Source organism: Podarcis muralis, chromosome 2 (genome assembly GCF_964188315.1).
Source record: "Podarcis muralis chromosome 2, rPodMur119.hap1.1, whole genome shotgun sequence".
Taxonomy (NCBI): Eukaryota; Metazoa; Chordata; class Lepidosauria; order Squamata; family Lacertidae; genus Podarcis; species Podarcis muralis.
In genome coordinates this window covers 112,622,828-112,638,624 of record NC_135656.1, presented here as the reverse complement: position 1 = coordinate 112,638,624, position 15,797 = coordinate 112,622,828, and the positions used below count along the sequence as shown (strand labels likewise).

The window sequence follows — 15,797 nt, the reverse complement described above, 5'->3', positions numbered from 1 at the left end:
TGCTTCAGCCTCAGAGTCTGAACAGCTCCCTGTCACATATTCCTCCTGCTCACTAAACCCTGTTGCTCCTGTCTTACTGAGAAACCAGGAAAAATATGTTCGCTGCGTTCTACTTGGTAGAGAGTAAAGGGGCCCATGTCCCTCCCTCCAGATGTTTTTGAACTCCTATCAACCCCAGCCAGTGGCTATAGATAATGGAAGCTGGAGTCCAGCAACATTGGTGTTTTGTCAATAAGTGTGAAGAAACGGGTGAATGACCGGTACTTGGAACATTGGTTTCTAATTCCAGAATTGAATAGATAAAATAACTTTTGAACTTAACTTGACTGCACACGTTTTCTTCCCACCACTGGTTTTGCATGGGCTTTGTCCTGGGTCAATTGGTGCGCAACAACTGCGCAACATTTCTGTGGCCGTTTGTGGTTATGGACCTAAATTCCCTACACATTAAAAAACAACAACCAAGCATCTGACATCAGTCCTGCATTATGAAAAAGCAAGATCCTGCACAGTGAGCAGTATAAATTTTGCACATTGAAATTCTTTTTCGTAACTTTGTTTTATTTTGCACAAAAGAACAGCTATGTTTTTGCCCTTTTTTGCTCCTCCTGAGACACCTGCATGCGATTTGTGCTCACGTGCTTTCAAGCAGAGTATTTGCAGCTAAAGACTTGCTCTGGGGCCACCTTCTGTACTCTGTGCTACAGCAGTATTTATTTACTGACTTTGTGCATTTATACCCCATTTTTTGCTACAAGGAGCCCAAGGTGGCATGTATGGCTCTTCGCTCTTCGTTTACTTCCCACAACACCCCTGAGAGGTAGGTTAGGCTGAGAGGAAATGACTGGCCTGACATCACCCAGCGAGCTTTGTGGCTGAGTGGGGATTTGACCCTCTGGTCTCCCAGGTCCAGGTCAAAGTGCAAGTAGATAAATAGGTACTGCTCCAGCGGGAAGGTAAACAGCGTTTCCATGTGTTGCTCTGGTTCGCCAGAAGCGGCTTAGTCATGCCAATAAAGCGAGATGAGCACCACAACCCCAGAGTTGGCCACGACTGGACCTAATGGTCAGGGGTCCCTTTACCTAAATAAATGAAGGAGCGTCTCCACCCCCATCGTCCAGCCCAGACACTGAGGTCCAGCGCCGAGGTCCTTCTGGCAGTTCCCTCACTGCGAGAAGCGAGGTTACAGGGAACCAGGCAGAGGGTCTTCTCGGTAGTGGCACCCACCCTGTGGAATGCCCTCCCATCAGATGTCAAGGAAATAAACAACTATGTTACTTTTACAAGACATCTGAAGGCAGCCCTGTTTGGGGAAGTTTTTAATGTTTGATGTTTTATCGTGTTTTAATATTCTGCTGGGAGCCGCCCAGAGTGGCTGGGGAAACCTGGCCAGATGGGCAGGGCATAAATTTATTATTATTATTTTATTATAAAGTTGTTTATGTGGTCATTGGGACACATGCATGGGAAGAGGCAACTGAACACCTCTGCCCCAATCTCCTCTTTTGACTGCCGTAAACTAATGTTTAAAGAGTCATATTTTTGTTGGTGGGAAAATACTGCAATCCTACTCCCCCCCCCCAACTGGCACCCAGGATATGATATGATAATTTTAATTGCTGTTTTAACTGTTTTTCCATCTTAATGGGGTTGCATTATTGCACATTTTAATTATGGATGTTGCAATATTTTGATGGAATTGTTCTAGCATGTGTGTTGCAATTGGTTTTATAACTACTAAGAAGAGGTTTGGGGACAGGGGTGGCGCTGTGGTCTAAACCACTGAGCCTAGGGCTTGCTGATCTGAAGGTTGGCGGTTCGAATCCCCGCGACGGGGTGAGCTCCTGTTGCTCGGTCCCTGCTCCTGCCAAGCTAGCAGTTCGAAAGCACGTCAAAGTGCAAGTAGATAAAGAGGTACCGCTCCGGCGGGAAGGTAAACGGCGTTTCCGTGCGCTGCTCTGGTTTCGCCAGAAACGTTTTAGTCATGCTGGCCACATGACCCGGAAAAACTGTCTGCAGACAAACGTTGGCTCCCTCAGCCTATAGAGCGAGATAAGTGAGCAACCCCAGAGTCGTCCGTGACTGGACTTAACTGTCAGGGGTCCTTTACCTTTACCTTTTTTTAAGAAGAGATTTTGGCAGTCTGAAGACATATGGTCCACCCACCTTTCTGAAGCTAAGCATCGTTGGGTCTGGTCAGTGCCTGGGTGCATGACCTCCTTGGTAACCACATGAACACCATCTTGGGTTCCATGATTAAAGAAAGCGGGGGACATAAATGCAAGAAAATGAACTTCAGAATATTATGTACACTTGCAATGATGGCTGAACTTTGCTTGGAAGCACCACTTGGCATAGAATCTCAGAGTTGGGTCATTCCAACTATTCCAACCCCTGGCAATGCAAGGCATGATTCGGTTCAGTGTGGCATAGTGGTTAGGATGTTGGACTAGGACTCGGGAGACCAGGGTTCGAATTCCCACTAGGCCATGAAGCTCACTGGGTGACCTCATAGCCCAGGGGTCAGCAAACCTTTTCAGCTGGGGGCTGGTTCACTGGCCCCCAGTCCTTGTGGGGGGGGGGCGGACAATATTTTGGGGAGAAAATGAACAAATTCCTATGCTCCACAAATAACCCAGAGATGCATTTTAAATAAAAGGACACGTTCTACTCATGTAAAAACATGCTGATTCCCGGACCGTCTGTGGGCCGGATTTAGAAGGCGATTGGGCCTGATCCGACCCCCATGTCGTAGCCAGACACAGTCTCTCAGCCTGGTTTGTTGTGAGGATAATCTAGAGATGGAGAGCTCCTTGGATAAAAAGGTGGGATAAAAATGCAATAAATAATGAGGATGATGAAGATGAGTGACCACAGCTAAAGAGCAGATTGAGAGATGCTGAGCGAACAGAAGGAAAATGAGCCTCGATAGCTCAGCTGGCTGGAGCATGGTGCTGATAACGCCAAGGTTGCAGGTTTGATTCCCGTATGGGGCAGCTGCATCTTCCTGCATTGCAGGGGGTTGGACTAGATGACCCTCAGGGTCCCTTCCAACTCTATGATTCTACTAGTGTTGCCATCTTGGCAGAGAGTTCCTGACAAACGGCAGCTTGACTGAACAAGCCTGGGTGTGAAATTTCTGGAAGGAAGTGGTTTGGGAGCGACTAGGGCAGGGGCCAGGAACCACTGGGCCCCCAGATGTTGTTAATAGTATAAAATATTATGTGTTTATTTAAATTTATTTTATCCCGCCCTTCCTCCCGAAGCTGCCCAGGGCGGCAGATGCACACATTATAAAACAATTAAAAGATCTGAAAGGGATCTTGTTGCTGCTGAACAACATCTTGCATCAGCTCACACAAGCAGACCCAATGGCTAGGAATGATGGGAGCTATAGTTCAAATGAATTTTATTATTTCGGTCACAGACCAGTTCCAGCCCACATACAATATCAAGGAAGTCATAAAACATGATAGGGATACATTTGAATTTACAATTAGGTATAACAGGGACAATACAGATATAGCAACCGTTAAAAAATATATAAATTAAAACCTGGTCACTAACATACAGTGGTACCTCTAGATACGAATGGGATCCATTCCGGAGCCCCATTCGCATCCTGAATTAAACGTAAGACGCAGCTGCGTGTGCGCAGGTCGTGTTTCGCCGCTTCCGCGCATGCGCGTGACGTCATTTTGAGCATCTGTGCATGGGCAAGCGGCGAAACCCGGAAGTAATGCGCTCCGTTACTTCCGGGTTGCTGCAGAGCGCAACCCGCAAATACTTAACTTGAAGCTACTTCAACCCGAGGTATAACCTAAAATTATCATTTAAGGCCTTAATGATTATGATAGCACAGCTTGTTCCCTAAGTTTTATGGCAATTGCACAGAATTTGGCTACCCTTAACGTGATCTCAGGATCCTTGACGGGAGTTGTAGTTCAGTAACATCTAGAAATGGAAAAAACAAAACCCAAATTAAGGGGGGGGGCAAATCCCACTGGGTTCTTCTGTGTGTTTGCTTTCTGGCACCCTTGTGGTGTCTTGTTTCCATCATCCACCCAAGAATAAGTATCTTAACACTTAATTATTTTATGCTTTCTCTGTGGGACAATCTAGAAATATGCTTCGCTCGCTGCCTGCAAACCCCCTCTTGCTTCTGAATCTGTGTGGCTCATTCACTGTTTCTCCATGTCGGTGTGTGTTCGTCGGGTGTGTTGTTGCTGTTAATTTGGCGTGTGGCTCCTCGCCCCGTCTTGTTTACTGTTGCACGCCTCTGCTGAGCCGGGTGTAATGTTTCACTGGAAGGGAACAGATATGATTTGGGCAAAAGGAAGCAAATTGAAGTGCCACTGATTTCGACAAGAGACTGGCAAGGAGAGGGGGCAGTGGATGAAGCTTTCGCTGTGCCACCGACGCTGGGAAATGAGAGTGTGTGCAAAGCACAGAAACACAACCTCGTTTTGATTCTGTGCTCAGTTTGAGGTGCTTCTTTAGACTTTTAGTGATTCGGGAACTGGGGGTGCAGAGGACTGCGTCTCACCCATTAGAGGCTGCTTGTAGGCTGTGGTTGTCATACGCCCTGTCCCCACCTCACTCATCTCAGATGCATGGAATCGTAAAATTGTAGAATTGTGAGGGACCCCAAGGGTCATCTAGTCCAACCCCCTGCAATGCAGGAATCTCAGCTCAAGCATCCATAGCAGATGGCCCTCCCAACCTATGCTCAAAGACCTCCAAGGAAGGAGAGTCCAGAACCTCCCAAGGTTGAACCTCCGTTGAACAGCTCAGAAAGTTATTCCTGATGTTTAGCCAGAATCTCCTTTATTGTACAGTGGATGCTCAGGTTGCGAACGTGATCCATGCGGGATGCACGTTCGCAACCCACAGTGTCCGCAACCCACAGCGGTGTGTCTGTGCATGCGCGGGTTGCGATTCGGCACTTCTGCACATGCGCAAAGCGTGATCTAGCGCTTCTGTGCATACACGACTGTTGAAACACGGAAGTAACCCGTTATGGTACTTTCGGGTTTCGGCGGTCTGTAACCCGAAAAAACGCAACCTACAGCGGCTGTAACCCGAGGTATGACTGTGCAGTGGTACCTCGGGTTACATACGCTTCAGGTTACAGACTCCACTAACCCAGAAATAGTACCTTGGGTTAAGAACTTTGCTTCAGGATGAGAACAGAAATTGTGAAGCGGTGGCAGGACAGCGGCAGCAGGAGGCCCCATTAGCTAAAGTGGTGCTTGAGGTTAAGAACAGTTTCAGGTTAAGAACTGACCTTGGGAACGAATTAAGTACTTAACCCAAGGTACCACTGTATCTTGAATCTGTTGTTTTGGATCTAACCCTCCAGAGCAGGAGAAAACAAGCTTGCTCCCTCTTCCATGTGACAGCCCTTGAGATATTTGAAGAAGATATCCTATCTCCTCTCAGGCTAAACATCTCCCAGGGTAAACATACCCAGCTCCCATGACTGTTCCCCATAAGGCTTGCTTTCCAGACCTTTGATCATCTTGGTTGCCCTCCTCTGCACACCTTCCAGCTTCTCAATCTCCTTCTTAACAGTGCTGTTTTGCTAGAAAAGGAGCTGCCAGAACTCACCATGAACGCCTCCTTCCTTCTCTTCTAATGTCAATGGTGAAGAGCTGGAACTGAGTTCCGGCGAGTTCCGGCTGCAAAAAAGCCCTGCTTCTTTTATTGTGACACCTAGAACTGGACACAGTACAGTGGACGCTCTGGTTGAGAACATGATCCATGCGGGAGGCACGTTCACAACCCGCAGCGCCACATCTGCACACGCGCAGGTTGTGATTTGGTGTTTTTGTGCATGCGCGAGCGCCGAAACCCGGAAGTAACTCGTTCTGGTACTTATGGGTTCGGCGTGGTGCGAAACCCGAAAATGCGCCACCTGAAGCATCTGTAACCCGAGGTATGACTGTATTCTAGCTGTGGTATGACCAGGGTATGAGAACCAGTGTGGTGTAGTGGTTAAGAGCTGTAGTCTCGTAATCTGGTGAACTGGGTTCGCTTCCCCGCTCCTCCACCTGCAGCTGCTGGGTGACCTTGGGCCAGTCACACTTCTCTGAAGTCTCTCAGCCCCACTCACCTCACAGAGTGTTTGTTGTGGGGGAGGAAGGGAAAGGAGAATGTTAGCCGCTTTGAGACTCCTTAGGGTAGTGATAAAGCGGGATATCAAATCCAAACTCTTCTTCTTCTTCAAGGCAGAATAGAGTGGGACTATTACTTCCCTTAGGGACGCAGGTGGCGCTGTGGGTTAAAGCCTCAGCACCTAGGACTTGCTGATCGAAAGGTCGGCGGTTTGAATCCCTGCAGCGGGGTGCGCTCCCGTTGTTCGGTCCCAGCGCCTGCCAACCTAGCAGTTCGAAAGCACCCCCGGGTGCAAGTAGATAAATAGGGACCGCTTACCAGCGGGAAGGTAAACGGCGTTCCGTGTGCTGCGCTGGCTCGCCAGATGCAGCTTGTCACGCTGGCCACATGACCCGAAGTGTCTGCGGACAGCGCTGGCCCTCAGCCTCTTGAGTGAGATGGGCGCACAACCCTAGAGTCTGTCAAGACTGGCCCGTACGGGCAGGGGTACCTCTACCTTTACCTTATTACTTCCCTTGATCTGGACACTGTACGTCTGTTGATGCGGCCCAGAATATTTGAAAAATTATTATACACAAATTCAAGTCATTGGTTATACACAATTTAAAGTCATTGGTAGGGTTGACTTAACATCGTGCAGTGAGAATAATGGACTATGAAGGATAATTAGAAAAATAAACTGGACTTTGAGATGCAGAGGTAAAAGATATTGCATTAGCAACTGCAGAACGGGGGGGGGGGGCTGAGGACATGAAGTTTTGAATCAAAGATGTAATTTTGTGTTGGTGATAATGCAAACTGAGCAAATTTAAAAAAAAATACTTTAAAGTAGAATAATAATAAAAAATAGAATAGCATTTGCTTCATTTGCTGCTGCGTTGCACTGCTGACTCGTGTTTAGGGAAGTTTTTAATGTTTGATATTTTACTGTGTTTTTAATATTCTGTTGGAAGTTGCCCAGAGTGGCTGGGGAGGCCCGGCCAAATGGGCAGGGTATAAGTAAATAATAATAATAATAATAATAAATAAATAAATAAATAATAATAATAATAAATTTATTATCATGTTCAGCTTGTGATCTACTAAGACCCCTAGATCCTTTTCACATGTACTGCTAGTAAGACAGGTGTCCCCCATCTTATATCTGTGCAGCTGTTTATTCCTGCCTAAGAAAGGCCATAGCTCAGTGGCTGAGAATCTTTTCATGCAAAACATCTTAGGTGCAATCTCCAGCATCCTGCCTGGAACCCTAATCAGTGAGCTAGATTAACCAATGGGCCTGGTTCTGTCTGAGGCAGTTTCCCAAGTTCCTATATCAGGATATTCGTTTCAACAAGAGGTTGAGGCTGCAATTCTATAGCCATTTGGGGGAAGCCTCTTTGGGCTGAGTGGGACTTGCTTCTGAGTACAGTCGTACCTTGGAAGTCAAACAGAATCTGTTCCGGAAGTCCGTTTGACTTCCAAAATGTTCGAAAACCAGAGCACGTCTTCCTGCAGCCAATCAGAAGCCTCATCGGACGTTTGGCTTCCAAAAGAACGTTCGAAAACTGAAACAGTCTCTTCCAGGTTTTGATTGTTCGGGAGCCTAAACGTTTGAGAACTAGGCTGTTCGAAAACCAAGGTACAACTGTAGACAAGTATAGAGCTGTTCTGCTAAAGATTCAGGGCCTGAGCAAAAAAATCTATCTTGCATATAAATATTTATCGTAGTTTTTCTGGGTCATTATTAAAAGAAATATGCTTTTGGAAAGATGCATGTTTTTCCTAGTGTAGCGCTGGTCTTTTTTTGTACTGTTTGCTAGGCTCTTTCTTCTGGGGTTTTGAATTGTTCATATATTTTTAATATTGTTAGCATTTTAATGATATTATTCTGGGGGATGGGATGGAACGGAAGGTGCAGGATAAAAATATTCTCATAAATTAGTAATGGCTGTTTTGAGATTAGAACGTTTTAGTAATAGCATATTATATTGGAGTAGCATTTTTAAAAAGCAGCAACGCATCCTGCTTTTATGCGCAAAAGGCTCCCTGGTTGGCTTACAAATACCCTGCTCTGGAGGGCAGGACTCGGAGCAATGGCTTCAAGTTACAAGAAAGGAAATTATGACTAAACACCAGGAAGAACTTTCTGACAGTAAAATCTGTTCAACAGTGGGACAGCTTGGAAGGTTGCGGACTCTCCTTCCTTGGAGGTTTTCAAGCAGAGGTCGGATGTCCATCTGTCATGGATTCTTTAGTTGAAATTCTTGCATTGCAGGGGGTTGGACTAGATGACCCTTGGGGTACCTTCCCACACTGATTCTATGATTCTACGAACAGAAAACACTTTCTGTCTTAGAATATAAAACAGTAGTTTTCCCCTCGGCCCAGTATACCTGAAGTAGCACGTCCACCCCCATCGTTCTGTCCGGACACTGAGATCCAGCTCTGAGGGCCTTCTGGCAGTTCCCTCACTGCAATAAGTGAAGCTACAGGGAACCAGGCAGAGGGGCTTCTCGGTGGTGGCGTCCGCCCTTTTAGAAGATATCTGAAGGCAGCCCTGTTTAGGGAAGTTTTTAATGTTTGATGTTTTATCAATTTTTTATCATTATTAATAATATTCTGCTCCAAGCTGCCCAGGGTGGCTGGGGAAACCCAGAGAGATGGGTGGGGTATGTATGTACAGTGGTACCTCTGGTTAAGAACTTAATTCGTTCTGGAGGACCGGTTCTTAACCTGAAGTACCACTTTAGCTAATGGGGCCTCTCGCTGCCCCGCAATTTCTGTTCTCATTCTGCGGTAAAGTTCTTAGCCTGAGGTACTATTTCTGGGTTAGTAGAGTCTGTAACCTGAAGCGTCTGTAACCTGAAGCGTCTGTAACCTGAGGTACCACTGTATGTATGTATGTATAAATAAATAAATAAACAAACATTATTATTATTATTATTATTGCTGATGGTCTTTGTAGACCACTTAGAGAGCAATCTTAAAACCATTTACCTGGGAATAAGCCTGGCTTCCTTTTCTGTAACCTCCAGCTTGGAGGGCCACATCCCATCGTGCGCAACCTTCAGGGGGCCACATAGAGATGGTGGGTGATGCCAAAAACGCTCTACTCTCCATTCAAACAAGTAAAGAGGGATTATTGAAGTTCAATGATGCATTCCTTCCAGGTATAGTCAGTAGAGGAAGAAGCCAGTGGGAGATGCGGGTTGTACAAAGTCTCAAGGGCCAGATAGGCAGGCCTGGAGGGCCGCATTAGACACCCACCCACACCCTGGCTTTGAGGTTCCCCATGCCTTGTGCTCTGTAATCCTTTGCCTGGCGCCCTTTCTCCTTCTGCAATTACGGAAGAAGTTTACCTGGTCACTGTGACTTTTTATAAATCTCTGTTATGATCTGTTTGACTGCCGGGAGTTCTTCTGCGTTCTTCTCAGGCTTTTGTTCCTGTGGCTGGGGATTGTGCAGTAACTTTAATTGGAGGGTGAGTCACCGAGGTTGGCAACATGGCCAGATGCCAGCAAGAAAGCAATTAAAAGGGAGCAGAGAGGAAGCTCTGTCTCTCTGTCCCAGAGGACTGGCTGCTGAGGCCACAGTGGCAAATGGGTGGCAGAATAGAATCATGCCTACTCTGTTGAATTGAAAGGGACCGCCGGGGTCATCTATTCCAACCCCTGGCTATGCGGGAATCTCAGCTAAAGCATCCATGACAGGTTAAAAACTCAGGTTTAAAAGCTAATCGCCAAGGCACACATTAGGTTACGGTTGCCACAACAGAATGTCTAGGCGCCTTTCTCTCCCCCCCACCAAATGAAATTTATTATTGATATTTATTTGCTTGGAAGTAAGCCCCCGCCACCTCCAGAGGGGCTTTCTTACCCTCGAGAAAGTGCGCCGCGGATTGCAGCTCATGCAGCAGCACAGAGGCATAGTTTGCTGCCCCGTGAGCCAGCTGATCCGCAGGGCAGCGCAGGAGCACAAGGCCACGGGTGCCGAGTCGTGCCTGACATTGGTGTGTGTGTGTGTGACATTAGGCATGCAGCGCACATGATGTCACGAGCATTGCATGTTCCATGCGTGATGAAGGAGAGGCCGACCAGGTCTGTGCGGCGTCTCTCAACACTGCCTGGCCTGGCATGACATCCAGGAGAAGCCCTGCAGAAGAAGAGTTTTGATTTGATATCCCACTTTATCACTGCCCGAAGGAGTCTCAAAGCGGCTAACATTCTCCTTTCCCTTCCTCCCCCACAACAAACACTCTGTGAGGTGAGTGGGGCTGAGAGACTTCAGAGAAGTGTGACTGGCCCAAGGTCACCCAGCAGCTGCATGTGGAGGAGCAGGGAAGCGAACCCGGTTCACCAGATTACGAGTCCACTGCTCTTAACCGCTACACCACACTGGCAGCCAGGGACAACATCCTGCCAGGCCTCCTCAGGATATGTGGGGGGGGGCTGAGCCCCATCCCAGCAGACATTGAGGGGGCTGTAGAGGCCTCAGCCCCATGGGGTTGGCGCCCCGGCATAAGACGCATGCCTTTTGAGTGCAGCGCCTCAGCACCCCCTAGCCAGATGGAGATGTCAGTTGCTCAACATAGCATCCAGAGATCTACCTGAAGGAGGATCTCCACCCCCATTGTTCTGCCCGGACACTGCGGTCCAGCTCCAAGGGCCTTCTGGTGGTTCCCTCCCTGCAAGAAGTGAGGTCACAGGGAACCAGGCAGAGGGCCTTCTCGGTAGTGGCACCCGCCCTGTGGAACGCCCTCCCTTCAGATGTGAAGGAAATAAACAACTGTCTGACTTTTAGAAGATATCTGAAGGCAGCCCTGTTTAGGGAAGTTTTTACTGTTTGATGTTTTATTGTGTTTTTTAAATATTCTGTTGGGAGCCGCCCAGAGTGACTGGGCAAACCCAGTACTAAGAATCATTTTACAGAATTCCCCCTAAATTGATTTTTGTATTCTGAATTTACAGTGGTACCTCGGGTTACATACGCTTCAGGTTACAGACTCCACTAACCCAGAAATAGTACCTCGGGTTAAGAACTTTGCTTCAGGATGAGAACAGAAATTGTGAAGCGGCGGCGTGGCAGCAGCAGGAGGCCCCATTAACTAAAGTGGTACCTCAGGTTAAGAACAGTTTCAGGTTAAGAACAGACCTCCGGAACGAATTAAGTACTTCACCCGAGATACCACTGTATCTTCATGCAGGTTCTTGGGTGGTGTTTAATATTATAGAGCAGAAAAGGCCTTCAACAATTGAAGAAAGTCTCCATCATTATGGAGGCATCCTTTGTAGCTTTATTAAGCACTGCAGGAAATATTCTTACAATGTGTGTTTTTCTTTGGTTTTTGAAAGTTCTCTAACACTTCAATAAATTAACCAACTAGAACAGAGGAGGGGTAGGCTGGGCTGTTTTGTCTGTTCTAAAGTTAAAGGTAAAGGGACCCCTGACCATTAGGTCCAGTCGTGGCCGACTCTGGGGTTGCGGCGCTCATCTCGCTTTATTGGCCGAGGGAGCCGGCGTACAGCTTCCGGGTCACATGGCCAGCATGACTAAGCCACTTCTGGCGAACCAGAGCAGCGCACGGAAACGCCGTTTACCTTCCCGCCGGAGCGGTACCTATTTATTTACTTGCACTTTGAGGTGCTTTCGAACTGCTAGGCTGGCAGGAGCAGGGACCAAGCAATGAGAGCTCACCCCGTCGTGGGGATTCGAACCGCCGACTTTCTGATCAGCAACCCCTAGTTTCTGTGGTTTAACCCACAGCGCCACCCGCATCCCACGTTTGTCCTACACCCTCCCTTTTAGCACTTTTCATTACATGTTGAGTGCTAAAAACAGTTTTTCTTCCTGACAGTCCCAAGCAGAGGCGAGTGACAGCCTCTTTCCCCTGAGCCTCTAATGGCTGAGCTGTTTGGGCTGTTTTTTTTTTTTTTTTTTTAAAGTTTATAACTTTATTCTTTCAAGACTCCTGCCCCAGGCCTCAGACAAGTTCTGCACAGGCCTGACTTCATTTATACAATCCTTTTTTTAGGATTGCCTTTTGGCCCCTCTCCTGCTGAGTCGGATCACAGGCACAACTTTAAAACACAGCGCTCTTTTCAAAATAATAAATGGGAACGCAGAGAGCCAAAAACCTAGAGTCGACTGGTGGGTGCTAGTTCTTTATTTGCAGGGTCTGTTTCCAAGTGGGGGCCATTCAGAGATGGGCACCCTTCAACTGCAGCCTGAGGTCTCCAGCCCAGTGTTATTGATCCGAATTTATTAATTCATATCACACTCTTTCTCTTTTTTATAATTTATGCTTTTCAAGTTTATGCATTCCATTAATTTTAACAATCATTTTGACATTTCAAAACTTGACTTCCTTCCCCTTCTTTCTGCGGTTCCTTAAATTTATTTTTAGTATCTTCCGCATATCCAAATTGACCTAATTTGCTCATTTATTCATCTTCTTTAAATATAGTATATCCTCTTATAAAACTGCAGGTTATTACAATAATCCTGCCAATGTTTTTATCTGTTTACAGCTTATCTGTAAATATTCAATGAACCATTTTCATTCTTTTATAAAAAGTTTGTTATCTTAATTTCTTATTCTTCCGGCAACTTTCGTCATTTCTGCATACTCCATAAGTTTTTGTATCCATTCTTCCTTTGCTGGGACTTCTGCTTCTTTCCATTTTGGGGCAAGTAGCATTCTTGCCGCTGTAGTCGCATAGATGAATCAGTTTCTATACCACATAGGTAGTTCCGTCCCTATAATTCCCAAAAGAAAAGCTTCTGGGTTGTTGTTTTTTACAAAGGTTATTTTAAACACCCTTTTCAGTTCATTATATATCATCCCCCTCTTTTCCCCCTTTCTCCTGTGATGAAACTCCTATTTGGGGACTTCCCTGGCTTTTTTCTGGCCCACGTAGGACCAGTCTGGATAGTTAACCTTGGTGAAGACTTGACGTTTTTCTCCCAAAAAAAGTTTTTGATTTGAGTTTCTACTGAAAGGAGGCTGCATTTTAATGTTGTATCTTGTTTTTTAAGTTGTATTTCAATCAATTGTTTTATATCCGGTGTTAGCCACCCTGAGCCGAGTCTTGGCTGGGGAGGGCGGGGTATAAATAAAATTTGTTGTTGTTGTTGTTATTTCCCAGTAGGCTTTAACCTACCACATATGATAAAAAGAACCTTCTTTCTCTTTACATTTCCAACACTGTATCACACCTTTTATCCAAGGCGCTCAATGTGGCGTACGCAGTTCCTCCCATTGCGACAACCCTGTGAGGTAAACTGAGAGAGGCAGTGACTGGTCCAAGGTCACCCAGAGAACTTCGTGACTGAGCGGGGATTTGAACTCAAGACTCTCCTGTATCCTACTCTAGCCACTGTCCTTCCTGTGTTCCTCAGTGCAGTGAACAAACACCCCAGGGCCAAAACACCCGAGGGAGCTTCTATCTCCACCTCCTTGTGTTGCTACTGGCTGGAAGGAGGAGGCTGGACCAGGAGGCGTCCTCATAATCCCCAGAAACTGGGAAGGTGGCCAGAAGGACCGGCCACTGGGGCGAGGTCTCTCTGAGCAAGCAGTTCCTGATTCAGGAGTGTGTCATCCACACAGCCTTCGGCCAGGTAAGGGCTCAGGGATAACTAAAGCCCAGGATCTGGGGCGCCTTCCTCCTTGGAAGCAAGGCAACCCACTCCTTGAAACCCGAGTGGGGCATCTGCTGCATCTCTGAAGCCACCTGCCGTCTTTCCTGAGAGATGCTAATAGGGGAGGTGCTGGAAATCCAGGTTTGCAGGCAAAACGGGCAGATGTGGACTTTCGGATGTTGTCGGACTACAACTCCCATTGCCCCGATGGTTGGCGGACTTGCTTGGGGTGGAGGACCAGAGACCCCTCTGCTTTGGGCTGAGAAACCGCAGTCTTTGTTGCAAAAGGTGTCCAGGTGAAGTGCCAAATGTTTTGCGCCATGACTCAGTGGTGAGGGATTCTGCACATGCTTGGGTGAATTTTTATTTACGGCCTCTGCCCAGTATACCTGAAGGAGCATCTCCACCCCCATCGTTCAGCCCCGAGGGCCTTCTGGCGGTTCCCTCACTGCGAGAAGCGAGGTTACAGACAGAGGGCCTTCTTGGTAGTGGCACCCACCCTGTGGAACGCCCTCCCACCAGATGTCAAGGAAATAAACAACTGTCTGACTTTTAGAAGGCAGCCCTTCAGGGAAGTTTTTAATGTTAGATGTTTTATATGTGTTTTTAATATTCTGTTGGGAGCCACCTAGAGTGGCTGGGGAAACTCAGCCAGATGGGCGGGGTATAGATAATAAATTATTATTATTATTATTATTATTATTATTATTATTATTATTATTACTTATATATTCAAAACAGGTGCCAGTTCTGAGTGCCAGGCTCCAACTTTTAAGTCTTGCACTTATCTAGCAGTTGTGCTTGTTTGTTTGACTGATTATCTTTAATTATATTATATCAGTATCCCTCCCTTTCCTCCAAGTAGCTCAGGATGGCATAAATGGTTCTCCTCACGCCTCGATTAATTTCCAAAACAACTCTGTGAGGTAGGGTGGACTGAGAGGCAGTGAGCTTGATGGCCGAGTGGGAATTTGAACCCCAGTCTGCCAGGTCCTAGTGTGGTGCACTCTAACCATTGCACCACACTATCTCTAGGACGGCAAGCAGTTCTCTCCCTCCCTGCCCCCTTTATTCTTGAGACAACCTTATACATGGCATGGCTTAGTCTCTAAGAAGCTGGTGGGCTCAGGGACTATCCAGTGAGCGTCATGTCTGAATGGGGAGTTGAGCCCAGCTTTCTCTGTTTGTGTACCTCAATGTGGCTAGGAGCTCCTCAGAATGGAGGGAGCCTGAACTCAAATTTCCCACTTGGCTGTCAAACTGGATAACCCCAAGACAGTATAACTCTCCCCTTCCCCCTCTTTCCACTGAACCTACCTTGCAGGATTGTTGTAAGGATAAAATGGGGGGAACAAATAATTGTACCCACCTTATTGTGTTTTTTTCTGTTGGTGTAAGCCAGGGGTAGGCAGCCTAAGGTCTGGGGGCCGGATGCAGCCCAATCACCTTCTCAATTCGGCCCATGGACGGTCCGGAAATCAGCGTGTTTTTACATGAGTAGAATGTGTGCTTTTCTTTAAAATGCATCTCTGGGTTATTTGTGGGGCAAAGGAATTCGTTCTTTCCCTCCCCCACTCCAAAATATAGTCCGGCCCACCACATGGTCTGAGGGACGGTGGACCGGCCCCCTGCTGAAAAAGGTTGCTGACCCCTGGTGTAAGCACTCCTTTTCTGTTCTTTCTGGGAAAAGCAAGTCTATGCAATGGTTTCTAAAAAAATGATTTGTGATTTGGAGGGGGCAGGGTTGTAGGCCATTGCAACTGACTGCAATGCCTCCCCTTGTGAGCGCTGGGTGGTGGTGATTATAATAAAAGGCCATTGTTTTAAGTTCTTTGTAACCTAGTTTTGCAAATCGCCTAGCATTGTCAAGGCTCAGTATTTTTGGCTTTGAAAAATAGCTCCTTATCCGCAATGCAAATGTGTTCAGCCTCTGGAAACCTGGCCTCTTTTTCACCTAAGTATATTTACACACACACACACACACACACACACACACACACACACACGCCTGCGAGTCTGCTACTGCTGCATCCCCCCTGGTGAAGTGTTCTGTGAAATGC

General features: G+C 46.9%; 1 protein-coding gene across 3 annotated transcripts in view; it reads left to right on the top strand.

Annotated features, from left to right (window-relative positions):
* Positions 1 to 15,797, top strand: part of PPT2 (palmitoyl-protein thioesterase 2) — a 48,098-nt gene that overhangs the window by 3,181 nt on the left and 29,120 nt on the right. Inside the window, exon 1 of one of the 3 annotated variants that reach the window (XM_077922632.1) lies at positions 13,570 to 13,716. The exons of the other annotated variants lie outside the window; for them this stretch is intronic. The gene's annotated coding sequence lies outside the window, so the exon portion shown is untranslated. Of the gene's footprint in view, positions 1 to 13,569; positions 13,717 to 15,797 lie in introns of those variants that run through there. 3 annotated transcript variants of the gene reach the window in all.